This window comes from Dipteris shenzhenensis, chromosome 17 (genome assembly GCF_047967505.1).
Source record: "Dipteris shenzhenensis isolate YYH24624 ecotype China chromosome 17, Dip_SZ_1.0, whole genome shotgun sequence".
NCBI lineage: Eukaryota > Viridiplantae > Streptophyta > Polypodiopsida > Gleicheniales > Dipteridaceae > Dipteris > Dipteris shenzhenensis.
In genome coordinates, this window is record NC_141612.1 from 33,074,789 (window position 1) to 33,094,152 (window position 19,364).

The window sequence follows — 19,364 nt, forward strand, 5'->3', positions numbered from 1 at the left end:
TAAGTAGAATTAGTGTACCGATAATAGTGATGCATTAGCGTAATTATTATTATGTTATATTGTTGACATGACTTCATTGTTGCTTTGATAGTTCATCCTCCCAATTACAATAAAAGGGTGCTTACAAGAAGATGTTAGAAATGCGATATTCAAGATCTGTGGTATTGTGAGGTATGCTTACTATCAAATCGCATTATGTATTTTCTTCATGGACATGTGAAATAGGTGGATATCTCAAATATCTTACATATGCATGGACATGTGAAATAGGTGGATATCTCAAAAAGAGATCTCTATATCGAGCATCGAGAAGGCTAGGGTGAAATCCATCAAAGCCGTATGCTTGCTTGAGAAGCACTTTCCCTCGAGCATTATGACAACTCAAGTCCACTTGCTTGTGCACATAGTTGATGAGGTGGCTATAGCAGGTACCGTTCATAGTCGATGGATGTTTTTTCTCGAGTGGTTTATGAAAAGTTTAAAGGGGTTTGTAAGACAAAGAGCAAGACCGGAAGTAAGCATGGCAGAGGGATGGCTTGTGCAAGAGTCATTAGTATATATCACAGAGTTTTTTGCATCCACGGATCCTGATATGCCACAAGCTTGGCACAACAAGGATGATGATCGCATCGTTGGCGACGTTCCCCAAGGAAAAGGGATTGAAAGAAAGATGAGCGAAGAGCAAATGGAGAAATTCAATAAGTTTTGTATCCTCAATAGCCCTGAGATGCAGAAGTGGATTGAGAGATATGAAGTGGCCAAAGCAGAAAGAATAAATGCAAGGACGAGATTCAGAGTAATGTACAGGCGATTACAACCATATCCACGAGATATGGCTCTTCTCCCTACTCACATGTCACTTGATTGGCTACAACTGGCTCTATGTAAAGCCGAACGTGATGGAGAGACAATAAACGAGCGCGAGCGAGAGTTATCATCTGCATGTATGGTGCATGTAAGTTTCTTATCTCTTGATGTAATTAAGTAATTATTTGTGGCAATATATGCTATAAAATAGGTGCATCTTCATTGTTTTAATGATGCTCTTTTACAGTACAAAAAGTACAGTGCATTATGGTCATATGGACGACATTTTCACATGGAATGCATCGATTCAAAGAGAGTCACGTATGATTGTGGAGTCATGGCTAACTTCACACAAGATAGCCGAGCAAGTGCTTCGGATACCAATCTTCTCTCCTCACAGTTGGATTATTGTGGAACCATATGCGACATCTATGAAATTGATTTCAGACGATTTACTGTTTTCATTCTTGATGTAAAATGGTTTAGCACTACTTACAACAGTCCCCATGCGATAGTGAGAAAAGATAGTAGCGGTCTCTTTGCAATAGACTCCACCAAACATTGGACCGATGAAAGTGATACTTTTGTTTTTCTCGAGCATTGTGAGCAGGTGCATACTAATGATTTAATTAGTCGAAGCTTTCGTTTTTAAAGTCCATTGATACATGTACTTGAGCATAATTTCATATATATAATTGACGACATTTGGCACCCATCTTCAATATAGGTGGTTTTTCATCCGGATCGTTCTAATCCAAGATGGTGGTATGTGATCCAAGTTGCACCACGAAGTAAGCAAATTTTTGAAGATTGAGATGTGGATATGGAGATGCCACTACCAATGCCGGATCCAATTGATGAATCTAGCGAAGAAGATGTAGATCACCATATGAGCCAAGAGGAAGATGCACATAATGACATCGCACGGGAGGAGAATGGAGATCACGATATTGATGAAGAAGACAACAATCATCAAGATCAATCACCACACTTAAGATTTATTGAAGAAGATGATCAAATACTTTTAGGTGAACGTACGATGCTAGAGTACGATGATGATATAGGAGATCAACTCGGTATAGAGTTGGAGATAGACTTGCTTGGCACCTTAGACTTGGCTCAAGATGAAACCTCTTACTTGATTTTTCTCATCTCAAACTTGGACATGAATATATGAGCTTCAAAGGTTTGATGTACATGCTCTCATTTTTTTATTCTTTATGAGCTCAAACATGTATGAAAATTTAAAAAAATTTGTCATTGGAAAAAACTAACTTTTAAGGCCTATAAAAGAAAAAAAACCTCTCTGTAAAAACGTCGCTATAATATTTTGTATCAGTGTCGCTATATAGCAACTTTCAGCAACAGTCGCTATATAGCAACGATTTACGAAACCCGCTTTTCATACCGATGATTAACACTAAGCGGGCGCTAAATGTCGGTATGTAAACATCGCAATATGATCCGTGTGTAGTAGTGTATTCCACATTGTCATCATGGGGGGGTCGCTATGTATAAACCCTCTACATCACGTGCATTCAAGGCCTATATTTAAAATCCCTTATCTGTAGATTTTTTCATTAATAAAATGTACCCCTTTTCTATACAAATCTGTAAATTTTTTCGAAAACTATTTTAAATAGTCCCTTATGTATATTTATTTCTATAAATTTTAGGAATAAAAAATATCCTTCTGTTGAACTCACGTGATAGGGTTACATATGATGAGTGACCACCCCGAGATTGTCATGTACCTTTGATGTACCTCAAGAGTCTCTTGGATGCATTCCATTGAGATTATTTTGGATTTTCCATGACCTATGAGAGTGAGCTTACTTCAAAATGAATCTTTATCCTTGTGATAGTTACATATATAAGTGATCCAATGACTAGTTGCTAATGGTACTTGCCATTAATAATAGGATTTTCTACATTTTTAGTAAGTTTCAAGTCCTACTCCATGGGAGTGGCTATCTTGCAATCTATCATATGAAAATTCTTTAGGAAAATATCTACATATTGTTCCTTTCTTATCAAGGTGTCCCTCTTGAACTCAATACTAAGACAATATTTGCATAATTCCAAGATCTTTCATGTCAAACTCAACATATAAGTATTGTTTTAGCTTGTTGATGAAGCTATGAGAGCTTCCTATGACAATCAAATCATCTACATACAATACTAAAATGGTAATGTCTTCCCCTTGAACTTTGTAGTAGGTTATATATGATCTGCATTTGACTTAATATTTCCCAAATTAATAAAAACACCTATTTCCTCTCATTAAATTCTTGTATATGAGCCCATGTTGGATACCTTTCCTTGCTGGGAATTGAAGTTAAGAGACTGTACGGTTCTTCAGATTCCCATTTTGTATCATGAGAATATTGTTGCCATTGCATTACGGGTTTTTCATCTTTTTAAAAAAAACGAAAGTAGTGTGGATTGGTATGACCTGTCAATGCATCACCACCCGTTTGTATGAAAGGTAGAATGAAGCTCTTCCAATCATACATTCTTTCGAGCCTCTCACATACTGTACTTTCCTTACGACCACCAACTTGCCTGCCACATCTTCTTACCAAGTCATATATTGTCTCCACATCCTTGCAATTAAGCTCCCTTGAGACTGTGCTAAAAACCTGATCGGTATCCGCATGTGTATGCCCAACATACAAAAATCCACATTCGACCTCATTGAAGATTTGATGAGCAACTAGCATGGAGCAGAATGCAAACGTGAGTACATTCTTATTTTCTTGCCAGCAATTATCAGCTTGTGGTAGGAGACCTTTTTCTGCATGTACAGTGCGAATTGCCTTCATAATAGATGTTACAACTTGATTGCTATCATGTAGATGCAAGGAATCAATCCATATATCTGCAAAGATCTTAATTCCATGCACTAACACTCCACATAGATGTGTCTTTAGAAAGTGCTTTCCTTGTAATTTAGGTGGAGTGGCAACAAAACGAGGCAATGTTGTTGTATTCTAATCCATGCCATCTACAATAAGGCACATGTAGTCATCAGGATGCAAAATAGCTTGGTCCTTCCAAAATGCATATTTTTGTCTGGAATGTTGAATAAGGTCATGATGAGATTTTTGGTTTTTTTTGTATAATTCCCTTTGATTTGGACATGTTGCACTCTCAATCGCTCGCTTTAAATCATCACAGACATTGCACTTTGACATTTTTTGCCTCGGGATTTTAACATATCCAAAGTTCTTCTTCCAAAGAGTATACAAAGTATGAGAAGAAGCTATGGCATCCCCTCTTTGCCTTTGCTTTTCTGCAATAGAGTCAAATACTTCGAGCTTTGTCAAGCCCATTGGAAGGTGCATTTCAGTGATCACATCATCGTTAGGGAGTTTGGTAGATATATGGGGTTGAGGTAAAGCATTTTCATGTATGAAGTCTTGCAAAATTGTTGCTGCCCTGATAGTTGAGATTCTTGATTTGGACCTTCCTCTATTATCGTGAATGCTAAATTTGTTGCCGCCCTTTGCCGTGGTGACTAAATCCCAATATGTACCATGGGATAATCCATTAATATTGCGATATGCCTTATTGCAAATCCTTTTTCCATTTATGAGAGGTTTTACCTTTTGTCTTGAACTTAGCCTTTTATTGCCATTCTGAAGAAAGCAAGAGAGACTTGTGAGAAGGTATTCATTTCTTTCGCTTCCTCTTCTTTGCCACACGTGTCCTCTACATTCCCTGATGTTTGCAAGATCAATGAAGCGCATACATCTTCGCTTGCAACATAGATATCCCAATGCATTTAACATGTTCTCCTCCTTCATTACTCTCTTCCTCTTTGGTTGCTTTTGTGGATCTGCCTGGATTCGCTTTCTCTTCATGCATATGTATGACCGTTTTCGTTCCTCGTGCACGTTGTTATCTGTATTTATGCACTTCTTCTCCTCACATTTGTTTGTAACCAAGCATCCATGATTGGTCATTGCATCCTTGTCCATATCACAATCAAAGTTAAATATTGAATAATCCTCTGTTGATCTCATCCTCATTTTTAACATACTCTTAGGACCATTCAATGAATTCAATATTCTACGAGAGTATTAAGAACCTTGAAACTCTTCCACTCCTGAGAGAACATCACTCATTGGGACATCTTGCATGGCTTTCACAAATCCACAAGCTTGATTGACACCAGGTTTGTTAATATGCATGAACTCATCCACACTTGACAAGACATCGCTACTGAAACCTTTGCCCTTCTCACTGTGCAAGAATTCATCCACCCCAGATAAGGCTTCGCTTCTAAAATCATTTTGTTTCTCGGAACCAATGAACTCATCCACTCCAAATAAGATGTCACTTCTATAATTGAGTATATTGAAATCATCCACATTTGAAGCGATAGAGCCTGGCACATGGGCACGCTTTTTAGGTCCTTTGATATTGTAGTATACATTGTCTTTATCATTGAAAACCACGTGCCTCTTTCTCATGTTTAAAAATTGCATGCTCCATCTCATATTCTTGCCTACCTCATAGTAGGGATCACATAAGGATGTTATGTTATCAACCATACCATCATCAGTGACTTTTAGAATCCTCATCTATGCAAATAACCATTGCTCCACTTGTTCAAATCCCAATACTTCACCTTCTGCTACAGTCTTATTTGCAAATGATCTCATTTGTAAAATGTCCCCTATAGTAAAATCCAAGGTGGTGCACTTTGTATTCTTGATAATGTCTGTTGCATAAGTCTCATCTTTGTCCCATGCTATAAATGATTTGTTCGATGTATTGTAGGGCATAACATCTCCAAGTGTTTACATATCTCCACATTTATACTTTAGCTCAACATGTGCGTTAAGAATCTTTGATATAGTAACTGCCACCTTATCTTCACCAAGCCTTCGAAAGTGGCAAACTGAATCGGGATCACTATCATGGATTGTAGCAAATGCAACTACTTCTCTTTTGCTACATAAAATCACATCCATCCCTGGAACAAAATCTATAGCCATCTCCTTTGTGAGAGTCCTTCACAAGAAGGCTGCAGTAGCAACAATTACATAAATATTAGTCTCTTTTTATTAATCTACTCATTTATTATAATTTTTAATTAGTACTTAATTTATTGGTGGGAGAAGTTATCCAATCAAGTAGCCATCATATGGACATGCCAAGTTATCCTTTGCATGGTCGATCGAGCATTAAATACTATTTTTGCTCTAGTGTCATGCACATCCGTAAAAAAACATGAGCCTACTAGGTATGTTATCCAATCAAGCACTAATGGGATGCGTGTGCCACTTTGCATGTAAGTAAATTCCACCTAGTTGAGGGTGTGTGCAAACTATTGTGCCCATCGGATATGCTTTGCATTGTCGATCAAGCATAAAACACCGTTTTTGCCTTAGTGTCATGCACAAACATGAAAAAACACGGTCCTAAGTGTATTAATCAAACAAGTACTTATTGGATGGGGGCTCCACTTTTCACGCAAGTCCCTTTCAACTAGGTTGAGATGCGTGCAAAGTATTGTCACCTTAGGCTATGCTTTGCATGGTTGATCACGCATTATACACCATTTTTTCCCTAGTGATATGCACATCCGCAAAAAAACACGCCCTTAGGTGTGTTATCTGACCAAGTACTTATCGGATGGGTGTGGCTCATTGAGAACATTTCAATACCACCTAGGTTGAGGTGTACAAAAAGTGTTGTGCCCATCGGATATCCTTTGCATGGTCGATCGAGCATTAAATACTATTTTTGCTCTAGTGTCACGCACATCCATAAAAAATCACGCTGCTAGGTATGTTATCCGATCAAGCACTTATGGGATGGGCGTGCCACTATTCATGTAAGTCAATTCCACCTAGTTGAAGGTGTGTGCAAAGTATTGTGCCCATCGGATATGCTTTGCATTGTCGATCAAGCATAAAATACCGTTTTTGCCTTAGCATCATGCACAACCATATAAAAACACGGTCCTAAGTGTGTTAATCAAACAAGTACTTATTGGATGGGGGCTCCAGTTTGCACGCAAGTCAGTTTCACCTAGGTTGAGATGCGTGCAAAGTATTGTCACCATCGGATATGATATGCATGGTCAATTACGCATTATACAACGTTTTTCCCGTACTGATATGCACATCCGCAAAAAAACATGCCCTTAGGTATGTTATCTCACCAAGTACTTATCGGATGGGTGTGCCTCTTTGAGAACATTTCAATACCACCTAGTTTAAGGTTTAGGAAAAGTATTGTGCCCATCGGATATGCTTTGCATGGTCGATTGAGCATTAAATATCATTTTTACCTTAGTGTCATGCACATCCATAAAAATACACGCTGCTAGTTGTGTTATCTGATCAAGTACTTATGCGATGGGAATGCCACTCTGCATGTAAGTCAATTCCACCTAGTTGAAGGTGTGTGCAAAGTATTGTGCCCATCGGATATGCTTTGCATTGTCGATCAAGCATAAAACCCTGTTTTTGACTTTGTGTCATGCACAACCATATAAAAACACGGCCGTAGGTGTGTTATTCAAATAGGTACTTATCGGATGGGGGCTCCACTTTGCACGCAAGTCTCTTTCAACTACGTTGAGGTGCGTGCAAAATATTGTCACCATCGGCTATGCTTTGCATGGTCAATCATGCATTATACACCATTTTTCCCTAGTGATATGGACATCCACAAAAAAACACGCCATTAGGTGTCTTATCTGACCAAGTACTTATCGGATGGGTGTGCCTCATTGAGAACATTTCAATACCACCTAGGTTGAGGTGTACAAAAGTGTTGTTCCCATCAGATATCCTTTGCATGGTTGATCGAGCATTAAATACTATTTTTGCTCTACTGTCATGCACATCCATAAAAAAACACGCTGCTAGGTATGTTATCCGATCAAGCACTTATGTAAGTCAATTCCACCTAATTGAAGGTTTGTGCAAATCATTGTGCCCATCAGATATGCTTTGCATTGTCGATCAAGCATAAAACACCGTTTTTGCCTTAGTGTCATGCACAACCATGAAAAAACATAGTCCTAAGTGTGTTATTCAAACAAGTACTTATCGGATGGGGGCTCCACTTTGCACGCAAGTCCCTTTTCAACTATGTTGAGGTGTGTGCAAAGTAATGTCACCATCGGATATGATTTGCATGGTCGATCACGCATTATACACCGTTTTTTCCCTAGTGGTATGCACATCCGTAAAAAAACACGCCCTTAGGTATGTATTCTGACCAAGTACTTATCGGATGGGTGTGGCTCTTTGAGAACATTTCAATACCACCTAGGTTGAGGTATAGGAAAAGTATTGTGCCCATCGGAGATTCTTTGCATGGTCGATCGAGCATTAAATACCATTTTTGCCTTAGTGTCATGCACATCCGTAAAAAAATACGCTGCTAGGTGTGTTATCAGATCAAGCACTTATGCGATGGGAATGCCACTTTGCATGTAAGTCAATTCCACCTAGTTGAAGGTGTGTGCAAAGTATCGTGCCCATCGGATATGCTTTGCATTGTCGATCAAGCATAAAATACCGTTTTTGCCTTAGTTACATGCACAACCATGAAAAAACACGGTCCTAATTGTGTTAATTAAACAAGTACTTATCGGATGGGGGCTCCACTTTGCACACAAGTTTGTTTCAACTAGGTTGAGGTGCGTGCAAAGTATTTTCACCATCGGATATGCTTTGCATGGTCGATCACGCATTGTACACCATTTTTTCCCTAGTGATATGGACATCCACAAAAAAACATGCCCTTAGGTGTGTTATCAGACCAAATACTTATTGGATGGGTGTGCCTCTGTGAGAACATTTCAATACCACCTAGGTTGAGGCGTAATAAAAGTTTTGTGCCCATCGGATATTCTTTGCATGGTCGATCGAGCATTAAATACTATTTTTACTCTAGTGTCATGCACATCCGTAAAAAAACATGCTGCTAGGTATGTTATTTGATCAAGCACTTATGGGATGGGCGTGCCACTTTGCATGTAAGTAGATTCCACCTAGTTGAAGGTGTGTGCAAAGTATTGTGCCCATCGGATATGCTTTTCATTGTTGATCAAGCATAAAACACCGTTTTTGCCTTAGTGTCATACACAACCATGAAAAAACACGGTCCTAGGTGTGTTATTAAAACTAGTACTTATCGGATGGGGGCTCCACTTTGCATGCAAGTCTGTTTCAAGTACGTTGAGGTGTGTGCAAAGTATTGTCACCATCGGATATGATTTGCATGGTCGATCATGCATTATACACTGTTTTTCTGCTAGTGGTATGCACATCCACAAAAAAACACGCCCTTAGGTATGTTATCTGACCAAGTACTTATTGGATGGGTGTGCCTCTTTGAGAAAATTTCAATACCACCTAGGTTGAGGTATAGGAAAAGTATTTTTTCCATCAGATATGCTTTGCATGGTCGATCGAGCATTAAATACCATTTTTGCCTTAATGTCATGCACATCCGTAAAAAAACATGCTGCTAGGTGTGTTATCCGATCAAGCACTTTTGCAATGGGAATGCCACTTTGCATGTAAGTTAATTCCACCTATTTGAAGGTGTGCTCAAAGTATCGTGCCCATCGGATATGCTTTGCATTGTCGATCAAGCATAAAATTCCGTTTTTGCCTTAGTTACATGCACAACCATGAAAAAACACGGTCCTAAGTGTGTTAATTAAACAAGTACTTATCGGATGGGGGCTCCACTTTGCACACAAGTCTGTTTCCACTAGGTGGAGGTGCGCGCAAAGTATTGTCACCATCGGATATGCTTTGCATGGTAGATCACGCATTGTACACCATTTTTTCCCTAGTGATATGGACATCCGCAAAAAAACACGCCCTTAGGTGTGTTATTTGACCAAGTACTTATCCGATGGGTGTGCCTCTTTGAGAACATTTCAATACCACCTATGTTGAGGCATACAAAAATTTTTGTGCCCATCGGATATCCTTTACATGGTCGATCGAGCATTAAATACTATTTTTGCTCTAGTGTCATGCACATCTGTAAAAAAAACACGCTGCTAGGTATGTTATCCGATCAAGCACTTATGGGATGGCCGTGCCACTTTGCATGTAAGTTGATTCCACCTAGTTGAAGGTGTGTGCAAAGTATTGTGCCCATCGGATATGCTTTGCATAGTCGATCAAGCATAAAACACCGTTTTTGCCTTAGTGTCATGCACAACCATGAAAAATCACGGTCCTAAGTGTGTTAATCAAACAAGTACTTATCGGATGGGGGCTCTAGTTTGCAAGCAAGTTAGTTTCAACTAGGTTGAGATGAGTGCAAAGTATTGTCACCATCAGATATGATTTGCATGGTTGATCACGCATTATACCCCGTTTTTTCCCTAGTGGTATGCACATCCGCAAAAAAACACGCCCTTAGGTGTGTTATCTGACCAAGTACTTGTTGGATGGGTGTGCCTCTTTGAGAACATTTCAATACCACCTAGGTTAAGGTGTAGGAAAAGTATTGTGCCCATCGGATATGCTTTGCATGGTTGATCGAGCATTAAATACCATTTTTGCCTTAGTGTCATGCCGCATCCATTAAAAAACACGCTGCTAGGTGTGTTATCCGATCAAGTACTTATACGATGGGAATGCCACTTTGCATGTAAGTCAATTCCACCTGGTTGAAGGTGTGTGCAAAGTATTGTGCCCATCGGATATGCTTTGCATTGTCGATCAACCATAAAACACCGTTTTTGCCTTTGTCTCATTCACAACCATCTAAAAACACGGTCATAGCTGTGTTATTCGAATAAGTACTTATTGGATGGGGGATCCACTTTGGACACAAGTCTATTTCAACTATGTTGAGGTGCGTGCAAAGTATTGTCACCATCGGATATGCTTTGCATGGTCGATCATGCATTATACACCATTTTTTCCCTAGTGATATGGACATCTGCAAAAAAACACGCCATTAGGTGTGTTATCTGACCAAGTACTTATCGGATGGGTGTGCCTCATTGAGAACATCTCAATACCACCTAGGTTGTCGCATACAAAAGGTGTTGTGCCCATCGGATATGCTTTGCATGGTCATACACTGTTTTTCCCTAGTGGTATGCACATTCGAAAAAAACACGCCCTTAGGTATGTTATCTGACCAAGTACTTATTGGATGGGTGTGTCTCTTTGAGAACATTTCAATACCACCTAGGTTGAGGTGTACGAAAAGTATTGTGCCCATCGGATATGCTTTGCATGGTCGATCGAGCATTCAATACTATTTTTGCTCTAGTGTCATGCACATCCATAAAAAAACACGCTGCTAGGTGTGTTATCTGATCAAGCACTTATGCGATGGGCGTGCCACTTTGCATGTAAGTCAATTCCACCTAGTTGAAGGTGTGTGCAAAGTATTGTGCCCATTGGATATGCTTTGCATTGTCGATCAAGCATAACACACCGTTTTTGCCTTAGTGTCATGCACAACCATATAAAAACACAGCCATAGGTGTGTTATTCAAATAAGTACTTATCGGATGGGGGCTCCACTTTGCACGCAAGTCCGTTTTAACTATGTTGAGGCGCGTGCAAAGTATTGTCACCATCGGATATGCTTTGCATGGTCGATCACGCATTATACACCATTTTTTCCCTAGTGATATGGGCATCCGCAAAAAAACACGCCATTAGGTGTGTTATCTGACCAAGTACTTATCGGATGGGTGTGCCTCATTGAGAACATTTCAATACCACCTAGGTTGACATGTAAGAAAAGTGTTGTGCCCATCAGATATCCTTTGCATGGTGGATCGAGCATTAAACTATTTCTGCTCTCGGGGGGGTCACTCATCATATGTAACCCTATCACGTGAGTTCAACAGAAGGATTTTTTTTATTTCTAAAATTTACAGAAATAAATATACATAAGGGACTATTTAAAATAGTTTTGGAAAAAATTTACAGATTTGTATAGAAAAGGGGTACATTTTATTAACAAAATTTTTTACAGATAAGGGACTTTAAATATAGGCCTTGAACGCACGTGATATAGAGGGTTTATACATAGTGACCCCCCCGAGTTTCTGCTCTAGTGTCATGCACATCTGTAAAAAAACACGCTGCTAGGTATGTTATCTGATCAAGCACTTATGGGATGGGTGTGCCACTTTTCATGTAAGTCAATTCCACCTAGTTGAAGGTGTGTGCAAAGTACTGTGTCCATCGGATATGCTTTGCATTGTCGATCAAGCATAAAACACTGTTTTTGCCTTAGTGTCATGCACAACCATGAAAAAACACGGTCCTAGGTATGTTATTCAAACTAGTACTTATCGGATGCGGGCTCCACTTTGCACGCAAGTCTGTTTCAACTACGTTGAAGGGCGTGCAAAGTATTTTCACTATAGGATATGCTTTGCATGGTCGATCACGCATTATACACCATTTTTTCCCTAGTGATATGCACATCCGTAAAAAAACACGCCCTTAGGTGTGTTATTTGACTAAGTACTTCACGGTCCTAGGTGTGTTATTCAAACTAGTACTTATCGGATGGGGATCCACTTTGCACGCAAGTCTGTTTAAAATACGTTGTCGGGCGTGCAAAGTATTGTCACCATCAGATATGCTTTGCATGCTCGATCACACATTATACACCATTTTTTCCCTAGTGATATGCACATCTGCAAAAAAACACACCCTTAGGTGTGTTATCTGACCAAGTACTTATCGGATGGGTGTGCCTCTTTGAGAACATTTCAATACCACCTAGGTTGAGGTGTACAAAAAGTGTTGTGCCCATCGGATATACTTTGCATGGTCGATCAAGCATTAAATACTATTTTTGCTCGTGTCATGCACATCTATAAAAAAACACGCTACTAGGTGTGTTATCCGATCAAGCACTTATGGGATGGGCGCGCCACTTTGCATGTAGGTCAATTCTACCTAGTTGAAGGTATGTGCAAAGTATTGTGCCGATCGGATATGCTTTGCATTGTCGATCAAGCTTAACACACCGTTTTTGCCTTAGTGTCATGCACAACCATACAAGTACTTATCGGATGTGGGCTCCAGTTTGCACGCAAGTCCATTTTAACTATGTTGAGATGCATGCAAAGTATTGTCACCATAGGATATGATTTGCATGGTCAATCACGCATTATACACCAATTTTTCCCTAATGATATGCACATCTGCAAAAAAACATGCCATTAGGTGTGTTATCTGACCAAGTACTTATCGGATGGGTGTGGCTCATTGAGAACATTTCAATACCACCTAGGTTGAGGTGTACAAAAAGTGTTGTGCCCATCGGATATCCTTTGCATGGTCGATCGAGCATTAAATACTATTTTTGCTCTAGTGTCACGCACATCCGTAAAAAATCACGCTGCTAGGTATGTTATCCGATCAAGCACTTATGAGATGGGCATGCCACTATTCATGTAAGTCAATTCCACCTAGTTTAAGGTGTGTGCAAAGTATTGTGCCCATCAGATATGCTTTGCATTGCCGATCAAGCCTAAAACACCGTTTTTGCCTTAGTGTCATGCACAACCATGAAAAAACACGGTCCTAAGTGTGTTATTTAAACAAGTACTTATCGGATGGGGGCTCCAATTTGCACGCAAGTCCGTTTAAACTATGTTGAGGTGCGTGCAAAGTATTGTCACCATCGGATATGATTTACATGGTCGATCACACATTATACACCGTTTTTGGCCTTGGTGTCATGTACAACCGTCAAAAAACACGGCCGTAGGTGTGTTATTCAAATAAGTACTTATCGGATGGGGGCTCCACTTTGCACAAAAGTTTGTTTTAACTACATTGAGGTGTGTGCAAAGTATTGCCACCATGAGATATGCTTTTCAATGGTCGATCATGCATTATAAACCATTTTTTCCCTAGTGATATGGACATTCACAAAAAAACATGCCATTAGGTGTGTTATCTGACCAAGTACTTATTGGATGGGTGTGCTTTTTTGAGAACATTTCAATACCACCTAGATTGAGGTGTACGAAAAGTGTTGTGCCCATCGGATATCCTTTGCATGGTCGATCGAGCATTAAATACTATTTTTGCTCTAGTGTCATGCACATCCGTAAAAAAACACGCTGCTAGGTATGTTATCTGATCAAGCACTTATGGGATGGGCATGCCACTTTGCATGTAAGTTGATTCCACCTAGTTGAAGGTGTGTGCAAAGTATTGTGCCCATCGGATATGCTTTGCATTGTCGAACAAGCATTAAACACTGTTTTGGCCTTAGTGTCATGCACAATAGTCAAAAAACGCGGTCCTAGATGTGTTATTCGACTAAGTACTTATGGGATGGGCACGCCACTTTGCATGTAAGTCAATAATACCTAGGTTGAGATGTGTACAAAGTAGTGTGATGATCGCATATGCGTTGCATTGTCGATTAAGCATAAATCAGCGTTTTTGCCTTAGTGTCATGGACAACAACCAATAAAAAACATGGTCCTAGGTGTGATATTCTAAAAAGTACTTATTGGATGGGCGTTCCACTTTGCATGGAATACCATACCACCACTTTTGAGGCACGTGCAAAGTATTGTGCCCATCGGATATGCTTTACATGGTAGATTGAGTATTAAATACCGTTTTTGGCCTTGGTGTCATGTACAACGGTCAAAAAACATGATCGTAGGTGTATTTTTCGAACAAGTACTTATCGGATGGGGATGCCACTTTGCACACAGGTCAATACTACCTAGGTTGAGGAACGTGTAAAGTCTTGTGTCCATTGGATATGCTTTGCATAGTTGATCTCACATGATACACCATTTTGTTCCTAGTGTTATGCACAATCATCATAAAATACGTTTGGAGGTGTGTTATCCAAACAAGTACTTATGAGGAGGGTGCACCACTTTGTATGCAAGTCAATAAGACCTAGGTTGAGGTGTGTACAAGTTTTTGTGCCCATCGGAGAAATGTAGATGCGATAATATTAGAAAATTCTTAGTATGTGTATATGTGTGTGTGTGTGGCAAACAATTTTGATACAAAGTAAACACCTAGTGCACAAATTATGCACTTCATACCTTGAGTAAATAAGCTTGTTGATGAGGATAAATATGCCCTTGAATAAAAGCACAGTTGTTGTATGACCACAATAGGATCGCTTTGACACCCGTGATTTTGCCCACATGTAAGTTTGCAAATAGTATAAAAAATCATATAATAATATATTAATAGTTTGCAAATGTGTATAGCAAGTGAGTAATGGGAAGTGGAAGTGGGAGTGAGGAGGGAGGAGTGGAATGGGAGAGGGAAGTAATAAGGGTGTATGATAATAAGTATAAAAAATAGTATAATAATATATTAATAGTTTTCAAATGGCACGTGAGTAATGGGAAGTGGAAGTGAGAGTGGGGAGGGAAGAATGGAATGGGAGAGGGGAAGGTAATAGGGGAGTAGGATAATAAGGGAGTGAAATGAGTGAGGGAGTTAATAGGGGATGAAAAAGAGGAGGGTGAGATGGGGAAATATGGGATTTTGGGAAATGGGAGGAGTATGGGACGTGGTGGAAATGTGGGATGGGAGTGGTGGCAATGGGGAGGAAGAAGAAATGGATGGATGGGGGGAGGGCTAATGGAAGATTGGGATGAGGGATGGGGGTCCAATGGGAGAGGGGGAGTAATGGGAGCCAATGGGAGAGGGGATAAATGAAAAGCCAATAGGAGAGAGGGGAGGAATGGAAAGCCAATAGGAGAGGAGGAGGAAAACCTAATTTTTCTTATATATAGTCTTCCTTCTTCATTCATTCTCCCCTCATTTCATTCATTGAAGCAAGAAAGCAAGGACGATCAAGAGAGCAAGGAAGGAAGAGTAAGAAAGCAAGAAAGAGCAAACTTACAAACTTTTTCCAGGTACTTGCAAATTTTTTTGATTAATTCTTTTTCTAGATTTTTTTTTTTAATTTGAAGAGAGAGAAACTAGAGAGAGAAAGGTTCAAGGGAGGAGAAGAAGAGGATGGAGGGGCTGGAGGGAAGGGAGGAGGAAGGGAGGGAGAGGGTGGGGCTGAGTAGAGGGAGGAAAGGAGGAGGGAAGGGGGGGACTGGGTCTCCCATGGAGGGGGGAAGGGGGGAGGGGGAAGGGGGGAGGGGGAGGGGAGGGGGGGCTGGCAGCAGGGAGGGGGGGAAGGGGGGGGAGAGGGAAGGGGGTGGGAGGGGTGGGGAAAAGGGGGGGGCTGGGGGGCCGCCGGCTGCGGACGCCAGCCCTCGGGAGGGGGGGAGGAGGGGTGGGGAAAAGAGGGGGGCTGGGGGAAGGGCTGAGAGGGGGGCCGCCAACTCGGGAGCGGGGAGGGGGGTGGGTGGGGGGGAAGGGGTTGGGAGGGGTGAAGGGGGTGGAGGGCTGAGAGGGGGGCGGGGGGGCTGGGGGGCTAGCGGCCACAGCCGCCAGCTCGGGGGAGGGGGCTGGGTGGGGGGGAAGGGGGTGGGAGGGATGAAGGGGGTGGGAGGGGCTGAGGAGGGGGGGGCCGGTGGCCGCGGCCGCCGGCCCGGGGGGAAGGGGGGGGAAGGGGGGGTGGGGAAAAGGGGGGGGAGGGCTGAGAGGGGGAGGGGGCTGTGGGGCCGCGAAAGGGGGGTGGGGAAGGGAGGGGGGGAGGGCTGAGAGAGGGGGGGGCTGCGGCCACAGCCGCCAGCTCGAGGGAAGGGGGAGGGGGGGGGAAGGGGGCGGGGAAGGGGGGTGGCGAGGGTCAAGGGGGGGAGGGGGGTGCGAGGGGGGGGGTGCGAGAGGGGGGGGCTGGGGGCCACGAAGGGTGGGTGGGAAAGAGGGGTACGAGAGGGGGGGGCTGGCTAGCCATGGTCGCCAGAGCCCGGGGGCCGCAAAGGGGGGGTGGGGAAGAGGGGTGCGAGAGGGGGGACTGGCGGCCGCGGCCGCCAGCCCGAGGGCCACGAAGGGGGGTGGGGAAGAGGGGGGGGAGGGCTGAGAGGGGGGGGGCTGCAGCTGTGAAGGGGGGGTGGGGAAGAGGGGTGCGAGAGGGGGGGGCTGGCAGCCGCGACCGCGAAGGGAGGGTGGGGAAGAGGGGGGGGGGAGGGCTGAGAGGGGGGGGCTGGCAGCCACGGCCGCCAGCCCGGGGAAGGGGGAGGGGGGGGAGAGGAGGCAGGGAAGAGGGGTGGCGGGGGTGAAGGTGGGGAGGGGGGTGCGCTCAGGGGGGTCACTCATCATATGTAACCCTATCACGTGAGTTCAAGAGAAGGATATTTTTTATTCCTAAAATTTACAAAAATAAATATACATAAGGGACTATTTAAAATAGTTTTGGAAAAAATTTACAGATTTGTATAGAAAAGGGGTACATTTTATTAATTAAAAAAATTTACAAATAAGGGATTTTAAATATAGGCCTTGAACGCACGTGATATAGAGGGTTTATACATAGTGACCCCCCGAGGGGTGCGAGAGGGGGGGGTGCGAGAGGGGGGGGCTGGGGGGCCACGAAGGGGGGGTGGGGAAGAGGGGTGCGAGTGGGGGGGGCAGCTAGCGGCCGCAGCCGCCAGCCCGAGGGCCGCGATGGGGGGGTGGGGAAGAGGGGGGGGGAGGGCTGAAAGGGGGTAGGGGGGAAAGGGGGTAGGGGAGGAAGGGGGGTAGGGGGGGGGCTGGCGGCTGCGGGAAGGGGGGAAGGGGTGTGGAGGGGGGCGAGGGAAAGGGGGTGGGACGGGGGCGGGGAAAGGGGGGTAGGGGGGGAAAGGGGGGGGGCACAGGGGGAAGGGGAGGGGGGGAGCGGGAGGGGGAGAGGTCGAGGGGGGAGGGGTTTTGGCGGTGGAGGGAGGGGAGGGGAGGGGGAGGGGAGGAGGGGAGGGCGGGGGGTCGAGGGAGGGAGGAGTTTTGGCGGCAGAGGGAGGGGAGGGAAGGGAAAGGGAGGGGAGGGGAAGGGGGGAGGGCAAGGGAGGGGAGGGGAAGGGGGGAGGGCAGGGGTCGAGGGAGGGAGGGAGAGAGGGGAGAGGAGGGAGAGAGAGGAGAGAGAGAGGGAGAGGAGAGGAGGGAGCAGAAGGAGAGAGAGGGGAGAGGAGGATTTGACTTACTATCACGAGCAAGAGCGACAAATAAGATTTGACTTACGAGAAGAATGAAAAGGACTTACGAGAAGAAAGTATCGAGAAGAATGTTGAAGAAAGTATCAAGAAGAATGTTGAACACAAATTTGAATTCAAAAGGAACGTACGAGAAGAAAGTATGAGAAGAATGTTGAACACAAATTGGAATTCAAATTTATAATGAATTCAAATTTCCCTCTCTTTTTTGAAAATTCAAATTTATGCGTAGTAGGAGTGGGCTAGTTTTTCTTATATATACTTTTCTTTCCATTCATTCATTTTAATTCTCTCCTCATTTCATTGAAGCAACCAAGAGTGGAAGAGAAAGGATAAGCGGAGCCTTACTTTTTTCACTTTTTCCAGATAAGCGGAGCCTTACTTTTTTCACTTTTTCCAGGTACTTGCATTCTTTTTCATTAGTCTTGTAATTCTTTTTCTTTACTTACAATTCTTTTTCAATTAGTTTCTTGTTAAAGTTTTTGAGTTCTATTTCTTAAAATTCGTCTTGTAATTCTTTTTCTTTACTTATAATTCTTTTTCAATTAGTTTATTGTTAAAGTTTTTGAGGAGGGGTGTCTTTTAGAACGCATTACAATTCTTTTTAAATTAGTTTCTTATTTGAGTTTTTGAGTTCTATTTTAATTAGTTTTTTATTTATATTTGAGTTTGTAAATTTGAGAAATGAGAGAATAGGGAGGGAGAGAAAGAGAGAGGAGAGAGGAGAGAGGGAAAGAGAGAAATTAAGAGAGAGAAGAGGGGCTCTTGCGGCTGTGGCCGCCAAGAGAGAGAGAGAGAGAGAGATTCACAGAGAGAAGAGGGGCTCCTTAAATTAGAGAGAAGAGTAGGGAGGGAAAGAAAGAGAGAGGAGAGAGGGGGAGAGAGATTAAGAGAGAGAAGAGGGTCTCTTGGGGGCCGTGGCTGCTTGAGGGATGGAGAGAGTAGGGAGAGAGAGAGAGAAGAAAGAGAGAGAGAGGGAGAGAGAGAAAGAGAGAGAGAGGAAAAGAGAGAGAGGGAGAGAGAGAGAAAGAGAGAGAGGGAGAGAGAGGGATTAAATTAGTTTCTTATTTGAGTTTTTGAGTTCTATTTTAATTAGTTTTTTATTTATATTTGAGTTTGTAAATTTGAGAAATGAGAGAATAGGGAGGGAGATAAAGAGAGAGGAGAAGGGAGAGAGGGAAAGAGAGAAATTAAGAGAGAGAAGAGGGACTCTTGGCAGCTATGGCCACCAAGAGAGAGGGAGAGAGGGAGAGAGAGAGAGAGATTCACAGAGAGAAGAGGGGCTCCTTAAATGAGAGAGAAGAGTAGGGAGGGAAAGAAAGAGAGAGGAGAGAGAGGGAGAGAGATTAAGAGAGAGAAGAGGGTCTCCTGGGGGCCGTGGCTGCTTGAGGGAGGGAGAGAGTAGGGAGAGAGAGGGAGAGAGAGAGAAAGAGAGAGAGGAGAGAGAGAGAAAGAGAGAGAGAGGGAAAGAGAGAGAGGGAGAGAGAGAGAAAGAGAG